We start from the raw sequence: 13,430 nt of genomic DNA on the forward strand, positions 1-13,430 counted from the left end.
AGGAAAAATAAAATGCCTTATTCAAAAAATAAACAGGTATTCAGAGTCTTTAAAATACATCAGGTTAATCTGCTGAAGCATAAATTAGGATGGTCTACAGACTGCTAACAGTGACAGCAAGCATATGGCAAATTTGAACTGTCTGCGGGTCAACTTTTACTTTTGCTTTCCAAATGTCTGTCAGTCATTGTTAGGATCTAAATACATGTGTGAATGGGTGGAATTCAGCAAGATGAAATTGTTCAGCAAATTCTTGGAGCAAGTGAATTGTTTTTCACTTTGTCTCTCATCTATAACCTTCCTTGTCTCTCATATACAATATGCTTTGAGAGCAGTCTTTTGAAATTTTATCCCCCCTCCGCCCCCCCAAAAAACAGCCCTTGAAAGAGTTGTGTTGCCTTTTCTTTGTTCAGTTAGGAAATAGGTATATAATCATATGCTCTCTCTCTCTGTGTTTGTGTGGGAACGTCTGTGTGTATACATGTGTTGCTTTCTCTAAGAACCAGTCAGGTGCTCAGATCAGTAGTTTTGCCTCTATTACAACTGTTTCTAATGCTGTGATTGTACCTTTCACTATTGTAAGAGTAAGTCATCTTTTATTTTCTCTTCTTCCATTAGAATATACTTGCTCTCAAAAGCCATTGATGTTTGCAGCACTGGAGACCAACAACACTGCAATGATGATGTATTCTTCTGCCAGAAAGAGTGGTAAGAGGGGACAGCAAGGATGCCTGGGACAGAGAGGAGGCAGGTTACAGTCAAAGATGTGAGAGAAGAAAACCAAGGAACCAAAGGTTTGAAATATGAAAGTCTTGAAATCAGCAAACGACTAAGCATCCAAAAAGATAACGGCCCTGAACTCAACAACTTTCCCTGAATGTGTACAGAAAGATATGAAGCTGCCTGAGTTTCGAAACACCTTCTTCAGAACAACTCTAGTTTCAGCTCTGAAAAGGTGATAGAGGCAAATGTTGGAAGAGAGAAGAGCTTCTCCTTTCTTCAGGACCAGGAGAATTTCGACCACATTAAAAAATCATTGTCAAAACGAAAGCCTGGAGAAGTTGTTTCACCTCGATTGAAAGCCATAAGAAAAAGTGGCCTTGACTCAGTTTGAGGAGGGTACTTGAAGTCCTCCTCCTCTTCACTCCAAGGGATCTATTGCTTCAGCCATTTGAAAAAGAGCAGTATCTTCTCTAATGATTTTCTCATTAACAATTCATCCATTTGTATTAAGCTTTCTGCACTTCCAAAGTGCTTTTGCATATGTATCTCATAAACTGAGGCATTTAGATTACATTTTAAAAAATCTTCATATTACAGATTGAAAGGGAAAAATCTTTAGAACATTATTAAAATCTCAAAGACATGAAAATAGCTAGAAGAAATTCAATTAAATTCCCAAGATATCATGTTCTTCATTTCCCATAGAGTGAACTTTCATTCCATTTCCTTTGTGGGTTTAGAATGCGCCTTAGTGACGGCCATGCTTGGCACATGGTTGTCACTCAATAAATGTATGTTAAGTTAGCCTAATATTCCTGATATGATGAAGTCAGAGAGAAATAGATTTTAATTCTAAATCTGTCACTTAATTGCTCTTTCTTAACCTTTTTTATACTTAAATTGGAAATAACGATTCTTGCACCATGTCAGCAGTGTGCTGGTAAATGTTTAACAACTTGATCATCTTCTCCCTTCTCCCCACTGCCCTCCCCGCCATAAAAAAGGGCCTGGTGTGTAGCTTTCGCTGGTTTCCATAGTGTAAGTACTCCCACCATGGACAATTTCAAGCCTCCAACATGACATCACTGAATACCCAATTGAGAAGAGATGTGAATAATTAACTCCTATGGGCTAATAGAAGCCAGTTCCTGCACATCACTGTATGGCTTTAGATATATGGTTTGATTTCATGGAATTACTCTTCTGCATTACTGTAGTTTGTAACACTAAAGGTATCTTAAGACTTAGTAGTTAAGTGGATGGTGCTGGTGCCATGCTGTTGGATCCCTTGCATGCTGTGAGACATCCACTTCCTGACTGCTGTGGGGATAGGCTGATAGCCATTCATAGCTGTGCCTTCCCTGCAGAATTACTCTTTAATAGGAGGTACCTCACCAGGAAGGGCTTCCTAGGTGGCTCAGTGAGTAGAGTCTGCTTGAAATGCAAGAGATGCAGGAGACATGGGTTCAAGCCCTGAGTCAGGAAGCTCTCCTGGAGGAGGGCATGGTAACCTACTCCAGTATTCCTGCCTGGAGAATTCCTGGACAGAGGAGCCTGGTAGGCTACAGTCCATAGGGTCACAGAGTCAGACACGACTGAAGCGACTGAGTGCACATGCATGCACCTCACCAGGAAGTCTACATGCCCCTTTCCAGCACTGCCCCTCCTGTATAGACAATGACTGTCTGACACAGCGGTAGAGAAGTGTTATCCTTTTGCCATAAACGGACCAACTCTGGGGTACAATGTGTGCTCCAGAACTTCTTATGGGAACAAATGAATGCCAAGACCACATCCTTCCTTAGTTCCTTCCCCTGCCCTCTCCTGTAGCCTTTAGTCCCATTCTTTCAAGAGCACTCAATAAATAACCCAAACAAGAAGTCCTTTCTTAGACTCTGCTTCTAGGGAACCTAGGGCTTGCCCGATGGTTCAGTGGGTAAAGAATTAACCTGTAATACAGGATATATAGGAGATGCAGGTTTGATCCCTGGGTCTGGAGGGTCCCCTGGAGGAGGAAATGGCAACCCACTCCAGTATTCTTGCCTGGAGAATCCCATGGACAGAGGAGCCTGGCGGGCCACAGTCCTGGCAGGCTACAGCCAGAAAGAACTGAGCAAGCAACAGGGAACTTAACCTAGGGCAGCTGAAAGCAGATGTGGTCTTAGAAAGCAACTTTTAAGGATGGGATTCTGAAGTTGAATTCCAGGCAATGTGCACCAAGCCCCAGCCCCCAGCCGCTGGGAGGGAGGCTATTGATCACCCCAGCTACACTGTGGCAGTGACATTGTGAATACTTTCATCTGTAATAAGCTGGGATACAGTACGGGTAGAAGGGATAATTGGCACAAAGTCTCAGGTATATGAGAGAAAGGGGAAAATAGTAATTGTAAAGACTGTGGAAGTAGATGGCTATTGCTAAGGGCTATTGATCCAATGAAGAGAGAAAGTGACAGCCTCAGATCTATTAGTCAATAGTTTAAAGCACAGTGCTAGTCAGAAGGCCCTCTTGTAAAGGTTTGAGGCTCTCATCTTCTGAGGTAGAAGGTCACACACAGCTGATGATCAGATATTGTTTGGTTCCTTTATATTTAATTGTAAAAGTGGCTGAATTGAGGAGAAGTCTGAATTCTCAGAATAGACACATGCCCTGTGTCAAAGGTAGGCTCTAATAAGAAGCAAATGGGATCTGGGGAGGGATTTTGGGGTAAATGTGCTTGAGAACCCTGAATCTGTTTCCCTAAAACACCCAATTCTGTAGAGGTGGCTTAATTCTTGATGGAAGTTAGATTCTTTTCTTGCTTGAAGAACATGAAGAACCCTTAAATGTGAGAGGTCTCTTACAAGACAATGTTTCTCCTCCACAGGTCTTCCCTCAAGTCCTCTCTTGGCCTATAACTTTGGTCAGATCAAGGCACAGGCTGACTGGAAAAAGGTTAGCAATTTGCAGGGCTTGATTATCATGTTCCAGAAAGAAGCAGGAGAGTTTGAGAACGGACCATCATAGTATTATCAGATAGAGGTGGAGATAATGCTGGTCAAGGGAGAATGTAGGGCATTTTCCAATGACACAGGATTTAACACTCTCACAAGGGCTTGGAGGACAGTTCTAATATGCTGCTGAGGTTGTTTTTGGAGGTGAGTGATAGCACTTTTCTACAATAAATGAATGGGCTTCCCTGATGGCTCACATGGTAAAGAATTTGCCTACAGTGCAGGAGACCTGGGTTAAGTCCCTGGGTCAGGAATATTCCCTGGAGAAGGGAATGGCAACCCACTCCAGGATTCTTGTCTGGAGAATTCCATGGACAGAGGAGCCTGGCTGGCTATAGTCCTAAGTCAAAGAGCTGGACACGACTGGAGGACTAACACACACACACACACATACACACACACAATGAAGCAGAAGTCCTGGAACTGCCATACAGTCCTGTGGAGGACACAGCAGAGGAGAGGATCTCAAGGCTCAGAGAAGGAAGCTGCTGCTGTGAGTTAACCACGTGAGGCTGTAAAACCTATCAATGGGTCAAATTCTTCACAAGAGTCTGGAGGACATTGAGTTTACCAAGGAAATAAGGAAGGTATTGCTGGTGATGATAGGCACACTCAGTGGTAGAGTGTCCTTTGTAGGCTGGGGCTCATGGTGGGAGATGCTACGAGGGAAGTGAGCTCCCTAGTAGCACAGCGGTTAACAGGATCCTTGAAGAGCCGACATTTCCCGTTATGACTGAGTATTGTCAGACCCTGATACAGGAATATTCCTTGAGGACACCAGTGAGCTACTTGCTGGATATTGACTACATCAGACTCTTCCTACAGTATTTCCTCTTGACTGGATCCCTTCCTACTCCAGGTATGGGTTTGCATTTTCTGCTTGGAGGTCCTTAGCCAGTACCACCCTCTGAGGGTTCACTGAGTGGTTTACTGACAGGCAATCCTGCATAACATTACCATGGACCAAGAGACCACTTTGCAGCAAATAAGATGCAGCAGCTGGTATTAGATCATGGAATGTATTGAATGGCTTCTTGAAGGTACAGTCTAGCTGAGGGGATGGCCTAGAGATGGTAGGCTAAAGCAATGGAGTGCTACCCTTCAGAACATGCTGTGCAACTGAAATTAAGACCATTATATGGTACTGTGGCCTCAATAGATAAAACAGATGGGTCTGGGAATTTAGGGGTGGAAGTAGGAGCGATCTTCCTCTTCATCGCTCCTAGTAACCCACGTGGTCAGCCTGTGCTTGCTGTCTCTGCAAGACTGGGCTCTGTAGGTCTTGAGGTCCTAGTTCTCAAATAAGCATGCTTCCATCAAGGATCAGAGTAAAATGCAATGAACACAAGTCACTGTCATATCACTCTGGCTTCTCCTTATAACTGGCCATAATTATCTCAAAAAAGTGGGACTGTGCTACACAATGGGAAATATGTATGCCTCTCCTGCCCACTGTAATTGGTACCTGTGAGGAGCAAGTACAATAACTATGACTTGAGAATGACATAGAAACAAGAGGCCAGAGATGAGGGCCTGGGTCAAACTACCTGTCAAGCCACCTGGACCAACCAGAGTGCAGACCGAAGGGGAGGAAAGTCTAAAGTGAGTGAAAAGCGGGGAGAGGGTGAATATCAGTTATTGCTTCAGAGTTAACTGCTGCAGTGGGGGCTCTGATTTGTTCCACTAACCTTCCTTTTTAAACTTTTCCTGGAAATTCTGACCAACCAGAATCCTGAAGAAGCTGTGTCTAGATGGAAATACTTAGTTATCCATGGCAATTATGTGGCCTAATTATAAAGGATTTTACAGTCTCCTCTGTATTGTGGTCTCTGGTTTTTGATAGACCTCTAACAAATTATTTAGTCCAAACTTGAGTGTGTGAGTGCATGCACAAGTGTTTGTGTATGTATGTCTATATGTTTTGAACATGAAAATATTTGCAACCTTGATGATCACTCAAGGTCATGAATTGTGCCAGGTCTATCCTACAGATTCATGCTGTCCAAGCTCAGCTGGGCTCTCATTGCTTTTCAGTCCTCTTTCTGTCTCTAATTTTTCCCTATTGTACTTCTCATAGCTGCTATTCCACACCCTCTCCCTTCACCCAAATTCAGAAAAATGTTTCTGTACTTCGCATACCAGGAGCTGATTTCAGAACTTACTCTACAGTGATTGAGCTATATCTGTTCCAAACTACCTAATCCTCACTTGGCTTTGGGATGTTCTTCGGTGGGTCTATTTTTCTATTGGTTACTCCTATTCCTTTTCTCATCCTTCAAATAGAGCTTTCCTACAGGTCTCCTTGATCATTGTCACCATCCTGTCAGGGACAAAACACATCAATATCCTCTTATCTTCAAGAGGGAGGGGATATATATACGTGTGTATATATATATATACATATATATATATGTATATATATATGGCTGATTCATGTTAATGTAAGATAAGAAACAAATACAGTATTGTAAAGCTATTATCCTTCAATTAAAAATTTAAACAAATTCTCTTATCTCTTCTATCAATGATACATTCATAACATTTCTCTTCTAAATCTGTCGTTGACTGGCATTGCCCAGGTTCGAACCTCATATTCTCCATGGGGATAATAGACACCATCAATGTCTCTCTTCTGTATGTCCACCAGAATAATTTTCCTAAAATTTAGACTCGATTCCTTTTTCCTACTCAGACTTACTTTTTTACTTTTTACTTCTATAAAGTATTGTGTTGTCTATTGTGAATATAATACTTTATATAATGAAATACAGCATACTAAAAGAATGGATATAATATACCAAAGTAGCATTTTTTAAAAACAAAATGATCACTGCTCTTAATTCAGTCTAAGAAATAAGATATTACTTTGTATTTGAAAGCCTATGTTTTGTGAGTTTCTGCCCAGTTGAAAGCCCCCTCCCTCTGCCCTGAAGGTAAATACTATCCTGAATTATGTTAACTAACCCCTTGTTTTCCTTCAAGTTTGTCATATATGTGTATGTATTAATCTATGTAGAAATCATATGTGTATGTACTTATAAAAATCTGAATCTCTGCTATTTTATTTAGCCTTCTTTTGTACTTTATATAAAAGGAATCATAATGTATTACTCTGTGACTCAATATTAAGTATTAGAGATATATTTATGTTGATTTATCTGGAATTCATGTTTCACTGTTGTATACTACTGCATTCTAACAAATATTGAATTGCAATGTTATACACTTGAAACATACAAATTTATTTACCAATTTTATCTCAATAAAAAAGAATGAATTTCAATTTTTTTATTCTACTGCTGTTGGACATTTGGATTGATTTGTTATTACAAAATATGTGTCACTATGCATGTTCTTGTATACGTTTGCTCATGTTCATGTATTTAAGAGCTTCTCTAGAATATACACCTAGAAATGGTAGTGCTGGGCATGCACAGACACACCTATACCAAGCAACTCCAAATTGTTTCCCAAAGTAGTTTTACCAATTTATTCAACTTTATTCTACACCAGCAGTGTATAACCTTTATTTCACGTACTGCTGATATCTGCATTTTCAGACTTCTGAATTTTTACCATTCTGTTTGGACATTATAACATTATATATAACATTATAGTTCATGCTAGTTTTAATACACATTGCTTGATTGTCATTTCCATTAAGAAATATTTTCCTATGTTTACTGTCTATTCATCTTTGGAAAACTTTTTGTTATAGGTTCTTCTCATTTTAAAGGGACTATTTGACTTTTTCATTTGAATTCATAAGATTTTAAAATTTATTCTAGACAGTAGCAATGCTTTTTCACTCTTTCCCTTTTTGGTTTATGTTTTCTGCTTGATTTAAAAATTATTTATTACCCTGCATTGGCAAATATATTTTCCTCTAATTTTTAAAATTTTTTACTCTTGCTTTTCCAGTTCAAGTACTTGATCTATCTGGGATTACTTGTTTATATAGTTGAAGATAACAATTTTTTCCATATGGATCATCACTTGTCCAAGCATATTTTAATGATAAATTTATCCTTTGCTACTGATTGACAATTCTAGTTCTCTCATATATCAGGTTTCTATCAAGGTGTGTAGATCTGATTCTGGCATTTCTTTCTTGTTCCATTGGTCTATAGGATTATTTCCACACTAATGCCACAGTGTCCTAAATAGTATATTTTGTAATAAGTCTTACCAACTGATAGGTCAGGTCCCTCCACTGGTTATTACTTGTTAGGTAAAAATTTGTTTAGACTATCCTTCAGTTGTATACAAATCTCTCTTCCTTTATAACTCTATCTCCCACTTCTTAACATAATTTTATGATTATTTATAATTATTCTTTAATGCATTTGACTTCCAAATAATATAGGGAGAAAAAGAGGAGTTACACATCAAGTATGCATTACTGTTTATGATTGTGTTTGCTGTATAGCTTTTTTATTGTTGCTCCTTATTGCTTCATATGATTTTGAGTTATTGTCTAGTATACTTTATTTCAGTCTGGGGGCACTTTATAACATTTCTTATGGTGGTGGTTTAGTTGCTAAGTCATGTCTGACTCTTGCAACCCCATGGACTGTAGCCTGCCAGGCTCCTCTGTCCATGGGATTCTCCAGGCAAGAATACTGGAATGGTTTGTCATTTCCTTCTCCAAGGGATCTTCCCAACCCAGGAATTGAACCTGGGTCTCCTGCATTACAGGCAGATTCTTTACCAATTGAGCTATGAGGATACTTACAGAACATTTTTTACAGGGCTGGACTACTGCTGATAAACTCCCTTTGATTTTTTCACTTAGAAATGTCTTAATTTCACCTTCATTTTTGCAGGATATTTTATTAGATACAGAATTCTTGGTTGACAATTTTCTTCTTTCAGCACTTATATATGTCATCTTACTGCCTGTTGACCTCCGTGATTATGAAAAGAAATCAGCTTATACTCTTTTTGAGGATCCCTTGTATGTGATGAGTTGCTTCTCATGTGCTATTTTCAAGATTTGCTCTTTGTTTCTGTCTTTTGCAAGTTTGGCATGATGTGCTTGGTGAGAATCTCTTTGTACTTATCCTATAGAGTTTGTTGAGCTTCATGGATGTGTAGGTTTATGTCCCTTGATTTCTCCTCTAATCTTTTAGTATAACAAAGCAATCTCACAATTTTCTAATGTTGAATCAACTCGATTTTATAGAATAATCATGATCTGTTAATAATGTGTTGTCTTCTTTGTATATCCCTGGACTTAGTTTAATAATTTTTATGTGAGATTGACTCATAATTTTCTGTTTCAAACTGACTCTGTATGGTTCAGTATAAAGGATATGCTAGTTTTTACCTATGTTAATGAGTATTTCTTTTTCTCTTTTCTCTAAAATAGTGGAATAATCTGTTCCTTGATTGCATGGCAGAATGCATCAATAGAACAATTTCAACAAGCTGCTTTTCTTTGGGAGAAATTTTAAAACAATATTTTTAGTTTCTTGGGAGAGTTCTAAGGTGACTCAGATTTTCTAGGTCTTCATGAACAAGTAAGTTTACAAATCTTTCTAGAAATTTGCCCATTTCACTGATCAATGTAAATTTACTATAACAAAGTTGATATAATATTCTCATACTATCTTTTTAGGATGTGCTGCATCACTAATTAAGTCCCTCTTTCATCCCTCATTTCATGTATTTTGCATCCTTTGTCCCTTTTTTCCCCCTTGATTACTCTTGTAAGAGATCTGTTCTTTATTAGTCTTACCATAGAACTAACTTTTGGTTGTATTGGTGCTGCATATCATATCTTTGATTTTCATTTAGTTTTTATTGTTGTTGTTGTTTTTAATTTTATTGGGTTTTTTTTCCCCATTTACCTTGTTGTGTTGATATCTATTTCTGCTCTGGCCTCAGTTTTGTGTCCTGTCACTAATTCATGATTCACTGAAATTCAGGTTCTAGGCCACCAGAAATCTGCAGATACCTCAGGGCAAAAGTCTGTTCTAAATCTCTTTAACTCCTTGGATTCTTTGTGATTGTTTTCCAGGGAGTCTATTATTATAACAGGTCATCCAAGCATTACAAAAAGATGTCTTTTCTTTTTTGTCTACCTTTTTTAGGTGTGCTCCCCAGTAATTTCTCAGAAACTACTTGGCTTAGAGCTCTCAAACACTCCCCATGTCTCCTACTGTGTTGGAAACAGTGTACAAATTCCTTAGCATAATTTTCTAAGGGATATGACCTCAAACCTGTCTTTCATGGCTTTGTTTCCTATCAGACAATTTTCTTTTCCATATGGAAACTACTTTTTAATTCTTCTAGACCCATATCAATGTCATTTGTTGGCAATTATTTCTTAATTTCCCAGTCTGAACAAAAAACCAGTCTGTTCTATAACATGAGTAACAGGTTGTACTGATATCTTTACAACAGTGTTCAATATTTGACAAGGGATGCATTTATGGCCACTTCTGCTGGATTTTGAGTGCATTTAGGCAAGAACTGTGCCTGACACGGAGTAGTCATTCACTCAGTGCTTGTGGAATGAATCAGTGGAATTTTGAATCTCTCTCCTCATTTAACATATATTTTCTCCCAGGTCCCACCTTTGATGCGCAGGCGATGGAAGGAATTAAAAGTAAAGTAATAAGACCCTAGAGCCACCGGGACTTTTCTTTTCTGCAGATTTAAACACCTGTGGCCCAGCTCTTAAATGGTATTAGCCAAATTACACCAAGCATTTTGGTTGTACCTTTGGGTTCCGGAGTCTAATTGCTTGTAATGAAACACTGGAGTCATAATTTGATGGTCTGTAGGTTTCTCAGCTGTTTTTCTCTATGAGAAAATATATAATGGAATATTTTGCACGTGACTGTCTATATTTTATATGCAACACATCAGTGTTGTGTAAATTTTGTGAACAACTTCTATTATCTTTGAAACCACAGAAGCAGCAAACAGTTATAATTATAGTCTGAAGAAGCTATAGTGTTTCAAATATGCCTACAGGAGTGGTATTACAATGAGAATGTTCTGTTTGCCTGCAGCTTTCACTGTGCTCAGTGACATCACAATTATACTAAATTTTACCAGAAACTTCTGGCCTTAAACAGAAACAGCTTGTTGGAAAATCTAAGGGTTTTCTTTCTTCTGAATTTTTTGGTTCTTCACTGCATAAAAGTGGGAGAAATGGTAAATATCGTGGCATAACTCCATTCTTCGTTACTTCCCGGCTGGTTTTTACTATCATGGAGTAATAGGTATTCTACTTTACTCCACATGGGGAATGAATGCACGTTATTTAAAACTTCTTTCTGTGCATCTGCTACTTGTCAACTCATGATCTTCTGATCCTTGAAGATTTGACAACCCTGTGATTTGCTTTAATGGAATTACTGAAAAGTTATCAACAAAGACGTTGCAATGTAAGAATGCAAAGTAAGTCCTTAGATGTTTAGAGGGAAATGAACTTCAAAAGGGGAGTAGTGGCCACAAAGAAATACCTGAATCATTCAATTTTTGGTGTGGTCCTGCATGTCTTTAATTTTGTTGAATGGGAGAGACCATGTTTATGTTGTCTTCCCTTTTCCTCAGCTGTGACTTATTTTTTCTGTAGCTTATTAATCAATGCCTCATATGGTACTGAATATACTTCAGAATAAGAAAGTAGTATCAGAGGAGCATTCTACTTGGAAATAGGAAAACTGTCTTCTAATCTCGCTGCCATTTGTCACTGACTGTGGCAGAATCATTGGATTAATTTTTCAAGTTTTCTGGGACTTTCTTTATCTGTAAAATTTAAGCAGTTGGTTAGATGAGTAATCCTCAAAGGGAGGCCTCTGGACCACTAACATTAACATGATCTGGGAACTAGCTATAGAAGCAAATTCTCAGTGCCTCCCCCACCCCCCAAACCCATGGATTCAAACACTCAGAGGGTGAAACCCAGCAATCTGTATTTTAATAAGTCTTCTAGGTGATTCCAAATGTGTTAGTTGCTCAGTCATGCCAATTCTTTGCGACCCCATGGACTGTAGCCTGCCAGACTCCTCTGTCCATGGGGTTCTTCAGGCAAGAATACTGGAGGGGTAGCCATTCCCTTCTGTAAGGGATCTTCCTGACCTAGGGATTGAACCCAGTTCTCCCGCATTGCAGGCAGATCCTTTATAGTTTGAGCCACCAAGGTAACCCAAAGAACAACAACTACATGATTCTAGAGCGTATTAATCTTTGAAAACCACTGGATTAGATAAACTTTAGGAAACTTCCAACCCTAAACTCCCATGAGCCTCTATGAATTTCAGGGTAATTTAGGATTAAATTGGATGTTAAGTAAGCACATTCTTCTGCTTGTAATTAAATTTAAAATTTGGATTCCAAACACAGATTTAGAAACATATGTAAGAAAAAAAGAAAAAGGATGCTGAAAACGTTGTCCAAAAATGCATAATTACTCTGAAAATGTTTTTGAATATAAGCATTTGTAGAATCTGCCTCCATTTGACATCCCAAAATGAACTTGGTATTTCTGTCATACATGTATCTTGATGAATATTTCCACTGAATGATCACCACTGCTTAATGGCTGTGATTTCAGAAAGAAAATAATTTAGAATTATTCAGATTTATTGTAATTCATTTATTATATTTACAGAGGATAACAGTTAATAATCTGTTCTACATAAGTGCACATATGGCTAAAATTGTTGTTATTGAATATTTGGGCCTTTGGTCTCCTATACAGGGAAATGTCCTTGTGTTTAACCACTTCCGTGCTTTGTTAACATATGCTTTACCTAACAGTCTGTCTGGCTCCACTTTTTATTAATGCAGAAGCATTTTGGGTGGTGATTTTAATTTTCTAGGATTGGTCTGATTATATTAACCAAGGCTTTATGCTTTCCAAGGTCACCAAAGGAAGGAGTTGGAGAATCTTTTATTCTTAGTCTAAATAAGTTAATACATATAAATATGCAATAGAAAATGTAGGAAATCATAACCCTGTATACGAGACATCAAAAGAGACATTGATATATAGAACAGTCTTATGGACTCTGTGGGAGAGGGAGAGGGTGGGAAGATTTGGGAGAATGGCATTGAAACATGTAAAATATCATGTATGAAACGAGTCGCCAGTCCAGGTTCGATGCACGATACTGGATGCTTGGGGCTGATGCACTGGGACGACCCAGAGGGATGGTATGGGGAGGGAGGAGGGAGGAGGGTTCAGGATGGGGAACACATGTATACCTGTGGTGGATTCATTTTGATATTTGGCAAAACTAATACAATTATGTAAAGTTTAAAAATAAAATAAAATAAAATAAAAAAGAAAGAAAATAGAAATGAGAACTGGCAAAAGGAAGTGGGAGGATTATCATTTATTTTGCTTTGATGAATTAGATACAATCTGAATAGCTATTCTCAATAAAGAGTGGCCACAACTCTGCTTATCTTAACAGAATCCTTAGTTTAAGACTGGAACATATGTCACATTTCATGTAACTCTTTTCTTGACCTATGTCTGGAAGCCTGTGAAAAATTAGCTGAAACATTAATTGGTTTTATATATTTATTGCAACTGGAAATAGCCCAAAGAGGCAAGTTAGTTACTCCCAAAGGCAACTTAGGGAGTAAGTTGCTAAATACAAAATCAAGTGAACTGTAAAAGCCATTTTTAAAAAGTTATTTATTTAACAAATATTTATTGAATGGCCACTATGTACTGAGCATTGTGCTTG

The 13,430-nt window shown here is 38.3% G+C and overlaps 1 long non-coding RNA gene across 1 annotated transcript in view; it reads left to right on the top strand.

The window, feature by feature from the left end:
• The first annotated feature begins 637 nt into the window (after nucleotides 1–637).
• LOC129646477 (uncharacterized) overlaps nucleotides 638–13,430 on the top strand; it is a 106,430-nt gene continuing 93,637 nt past the window's right edge. The window contains exon 1 of the long non-coding RNA XR_008711973.1: nucleotides 638–794. This is a non-coding gene — a long non-coding RNA (uncharacterized LOC129646477). The remainder of the gene's footprint in view (nucleotides 795–13,430) is intronic.

The sequence above is a fragment of the Bubalus kerabau genome, chromosome 3, assembly GCF_029407905.1.
Source record: "Bubalus kerabau isolate K-KA32 ecotype Philippines breed swamp buffalo chromosome 3, PCC_UOA_SB_1v2, whole genome shotgun sequence".
Taxonomy (NCBI): domain Eukaryota; kingdom Metazoa; phylum Chordata; class Mammalia; order Artiodactyla; family Bovidae; genus Bubalus; species Bubalus kerabau.